General features: G+C 50.4%; 1 pseudogene; it reads right to left on the bottom strand.

The window, feature by feature from the left end:
• The window catches only part of LOC137659768 (uncharacterized), a 58,120-nt pseudogene extending 54,373 nt beyond the window's left edge, over positions 1-3,747 (bottom strand).
• Between the last annotated feature and the right edge of the window lie 1,253 nt (positions 3,748-5,000).

Here is a 5,000-nt window from a genome sequence, read left to right as displayed (position 1 = left end):
AACGAAAATAACTTTTTGTGTCAAATCCTTTAACGCACACTCTTCATTGCTCAACAGAGAAGCGAAATGAAGAACTTGTCTAAAGACCATGAAATGGCTTTGGAGGTGCTGAAGGTCTGAGCATAGCACAGGCTTTCGGGACTTTATTAAAGATCTCGTTACCTAGGTCGACCTGGAAGGCATATAGAATGGGTCTTGTCAAAGCAGACTTACACGCTAAAATCGTGTTCGCTGCCAACCCTTGACCATGGAAGTGGAGAAGAAAGATAAGCAGAAGTCTGTCAAGATCTCCTGCGGACTCTTCGCCTTGACAAAAGGCCACCCATTTTCTCCAAGATGACTCATATTGCCTTCTAGTAGATTTGCACTTATATTCCTCAAGGAAGTCTATACTGGCTTTCGAAATCCCGAAACGCTTTCTCACCGCTAGGGAGAGAAAATCATGAGCTGCAGGGTCCGGGTTTTCTGTAATGAAGCGCAGACAGTTGACTTCTGGACTCGCTGGGTCAGAACTGGATCTGGTAGTGGTACAAACTTCAGCTACAGTTCCAATGCCAGGAGGAACCACACGCTGTTCGGCCACTTGTGGGCCACTATTGCCGCTACCCTTTGAAGGATCTCAGTTTGTTGAGGACCCTCAACAGAAGGTTGTGAGGAGGGAACAGATAAATCTTGGACCATCTGTTCCAGTCGAGGGACATCGCGTCCACTGCTTCCGCTAAGGGGTCCTCGTACGAGGCCCGTACAGGGGCAACTTCTTGTTGTCTTTCGTCGCAAAGAGGTCTATCTGCAGTTCTGGGACTGATTCAGAATGAAGGAGAATGATCCTGCGTCTAAGGACCATTCCGACTCTATCAGTGTGAACCTGGATAGAGCGTCCACTGTCACATTGCGGACTCCTTGAAGGTGAACTGCCAACAGGTACCACTTCTTCTTTTCCGCCAATCGAAAGACGGCCAACATCACCTGGTTGAGAGGTGGTGACCTCGATCCTTGTCGATTCAAGTATATCACAACTACCTCGCTGTCTATCACCACCTTATGTGGATCGAGTGACGCGGGGAGACTTTCTTTAAGGTAAGGAGCACTGCCCTAGCTTCTAGAAAGTTTTATGTGAAAGGTCTTGAATAGCCTGGACCAAGTCCCCTGGACTTTTTTCCGATGAGAGTGACCTCCCCATCCCTCCTTCGAGGCGTCTGAGTGACTCGTCACCGACGGGGGAGGTGGCTGAAGAAGAACCGACTTCTTTAGATGTCTGGCTTGGGACCAAGGCCTGAGAAGAGTACTTAGCCGAAGCGGCTGGTCTTCTCAGATCTCTTCACGCGTTTGATGCATAACTTCTCCAAACTCCGATTGCATCCTTAAGCTGTGCTCTTAGCACTGGGTCTGTCACCGAAGCAAACTGGAGAGAGCACATTACTCTCTCCTGCTCGTGTCTTGATATCCTTTCGGAATCTTGAAGTCTCTTGACAGAACCCGCTATCTCCTTCCTTTTCTTCGCCGGGGTGGAGAAACGGTGTGACAAAAGGTCCCAGTGGATTCCCAGCCACTGGAACTTTTGAGATGGAGAAAGTCGAGACTTTTTCTGTTGATCTTGAAGCCTAGGTACTCTAGGAACTGGATCACTTGACTGGAAGCTTGCAAGCATTCTGTCTCGGATGCTGCCCACACCAACCAGTCGTCCAGGTAGGCTACTACCTGAATTCCCTTTAGGCGTAATTGTTTGAGAGCTACGCTCGCAAGCTTCGTAAAAATCCTTGGGGCTATGTTTAGCCCGAATGGCATGGCTCCGAAGGCGTAAAGTCTTCGTTGTAGCCTGAACCCTAGGTAGGGAGAGAGTCGATGGCTAATTGGAATGTGCCAATAGGCGTCTGACAAGTCTATAGAGACGGAATGTGCCCTCTTGGGCAGTAAGGTCCTTATGTGTTGCAGTGTTAGCATTTTGAATTTGCAATTCACTATGAACTTGTTGAGTGGCGACAAGTCCAGAATGACTCTGAGCTTTTCCGAGTCTTTCTTGGGAACACAAAACAGCCTCCCTTAGAAATTGATGGGCTTCACCCTTCGGATCACCTTTTTTCTCCAACAGTTCTTGAACGTACTCCTCCATAACGGGGGTGGAGTGTTGGAAAAACCGAAGGCACGGGGGTGGATTGCTGTACCAGCTCCCGCCCAGTCCATTCTTGAGTAGGCTGTGGGCCCAGGGATCGAAGGTCCACCGATCCTGAAATTTCAGAAGTCTCCCTCCTACCGGTATCACCTCACTTGGACTGCCGTCCTGAGGTCTTGCCTTCCTGACCACGACCACCCCTGAATCCCCTTCCCCTTGAGGGGCGTCTAGACGAGCCTCTGGCTGCTCCTCTAGGCTTTGCTCGAAAGGAAGTAGACTGCCCTTCGAACGCTGGGGTGAATGCTGTGGACTGTGTCGACACGGCCTGGGGTACCCACTGAAAGGTGGTCGGGGTTTGTGCCACGATCTGGGGCACTGGGGGCAATGGCAATTGCAGTTGCTGTTGCTGTCTAAGAGGCTTGGCTGGCCGAGACGGTAGCCTAGTCCTCATAGTCTTCCTCTTTGGTTGAGGACCCTCATCCGGGGAAGACTTTCTTTTGATAGCCAGGCCCCACTTCTTGAGAAGGTTTCTATTCTCCAAGGCGGCCTTATCAACAACTTCTTTGACCAAGTCGGTAGGGAAAAGGTCTTTTCCCCAAATGTTGGAGGAGATTAGTTTCTTTGGCTCGTGCCTCACCGTAGCCGAGGTAAACACGAACTCCCTACAAGCTCTCCTTGCCTTGACGAAGCCATAAAGGTCCCTCGTCACTGTGGCCAGATGAGGCTTGGCCACTACCATGAACATTTCATAGACCTTGGGGTCACTTGCCATCGTCTCGAGAGTAGTCTGAAGAGACATTGAGGCAGTCAGTCTTTCTTTTGTATCGAACTCACTTCGCAAAAGAAAGTCAGACAGCTTAGGGAGGTCCTTGCCGAACTGACGTCCGGCAATATCAGCCTCCAACTTTCCCACTGAGAACGTAAGATGGACGTCCTTCCAGTCTTTGTGGTCCATAGGCAGGGCCAGCGACAAGGGTTTACACTCCTCTAGGGAGGGGCAAGACTTGCCGGCCTCGATTGCTTTTAGTACAGCCAGAAACCCTTTCTGTAAAAAGGGGAAGGCTCTAGTAGACGAGGACACAAAGGAAGGGAGCTTCCTATTCAATGCGGCTACCTTTGAGTTAGAGAAGCCCCTCTCTTTCATCGAGGATGAAAGTAGAGCTTGAGCCTTAGCATGGTCCATCACTATGACCTCCTTCGGCTCTGTCTCCTCCTTTGAAGCTGGTTCCTTCCTCAGCAGGACATAACAGTCCGGATATGATGCCTTGCTGGGCCAGAATTCCACCTCCTCCAGGGGAACTGAGCCCAGCTTATCCGAGATGACGATCTTTCCAGTCGTCATCGGCATGTGCTCAGCATACCTCCATGGGTTAGCATCTGAGCACAAGGGAAGGTCTTTCACATTGAGCTTTTTCTGGGGCCCATGTGATTCTGCAAGGCACTGCATTCGCAGTTCCATTGCAGCCGCCTTCTCCTGATTCTCCTTCTGCATTTGTTGGATCATTCCAACAATAGAAGAGAGGGCCTGTCCCAGCTCTACTGGGAGACCGGCCGATGTAGAGGCGCTTGAACTTCTTCCTGGGCTTCTGCCAGGAGGTCTTCCTCCTGACACCCGTCCACATCAGACATCCTGTCATCTAGCTGGATGTCTTGCATCGCGACCGCGACTTCAGCATCCACCTGGATCTGAACTTAGGGGATCTCCTCTTGAGGCTGGGGAATCACTGCATCAGCTGATGCCTTAGGGAAAGGATACGCCCTCATCTTCTCACTTGGAAGATAAGGGCCAGAAGTGTTCTTTTGGAAGCCCCTTACCCAGGTACGAAGCTTCTTCCTAGCTATTTAAATGTCTCATAGGCCGGCAGCCGGGACAGGTACAGCACTAGAAGAAAAATAGAATGGATGCCGGGATAAGAGTGTACACAACCTCCAAGCCCGGCAACCGAAAGAGTGCATATAAGGAAGGGGAGAAACTACTTCAGGCTTCCATGACCAATGCCGTCTGGCTCTACAGGCAGGCATGGATGAGGGACCAAGAGAGGTCCGGGCAGCACTCGAAAACATAAGACCCTTGCCGGCCAGCAGCTCTGCCGGCCGGCAAGGGGCTGAGTCAATTCCACATCCCAACCTATACTAGGTCCAGAAGTAGAACGACGTACAGTACAGTAAGACCCCTGCCGGCCAGCTCTGCCGGCCGGCAAGGGGCTGAGTCAATTCCACATCCTAACCTATACTAGGTCCAGATGTAGAACGACGTACAGTACAGTAATGGCTCGGCCATTACGAAGAAAGAGGGGGAAGGGACAAGAGGGTCCTGCCAACCTTGCTTTAGTGACAGATCACCCGCAGCCAAGAAACTTATCTTAGCCTAAGGGAGATCTGAGGGGAAAGGCCAGCAATACTTGCCAGCTTCCAGAGCACCAAAGCAAGGAAGGCGTTGCTACTCCCAAGGGAAGAACTTATCCTCCCCCGAGAACAGCAACAAGGACTAGTCTGGTAGATCACAAAAGAAGGAATCATATCCACAGAAACCTTCGGTAGTGACCTAAGGGAGCTAAGCTCCCTTTGTATGTGTTAGGTCAGCGAGGGGGACTCAGCCCCAAGCCAGACAACACAGACTCAGACTAAAAACTCTGTTGTTCTGTCCCTCTTGAACCATAACTACAGGAACAGGAAGGTACAGTAACACCCTAGTATAGTTTTATCGAAAATAAATTCGGAAAAAACCACTTAGGGATAAGCCCAAGGCTTAAACAGAGGGAAAGGGATTGCATACCTTCTTCGAAGAAAAGAAAACAACCGGGGAGTATGATAAAGTATACTAAGGCTCCATAAGCAACTAGCCTAGGCACCAAGAGAATCGATTACCTAATTCACCGAAACTCACTCG

The sequence above is a fragment of the Palaemon carinicauda genome, chromosome 20 (genome assembly GCF_036898095.1).
Source record: "Palaemon carinicauda isolate YSFRI2023 chromosome 20, ASM3689809v2, whole genome shotgun sequence".
In the NCBI taxonomy this organism is placed as follows: Eukaryota; Metazoa; Arthropoda; class Malacostraca; order Decapoda; family Palaemonidae; genus Palaemon; species Palaemon carinicauda.
The sequence above is the reverse complement of the archived record's forward strand: the minus strand, read 5'-3'. Positions and strand labels throughout refer to the sequence as shown.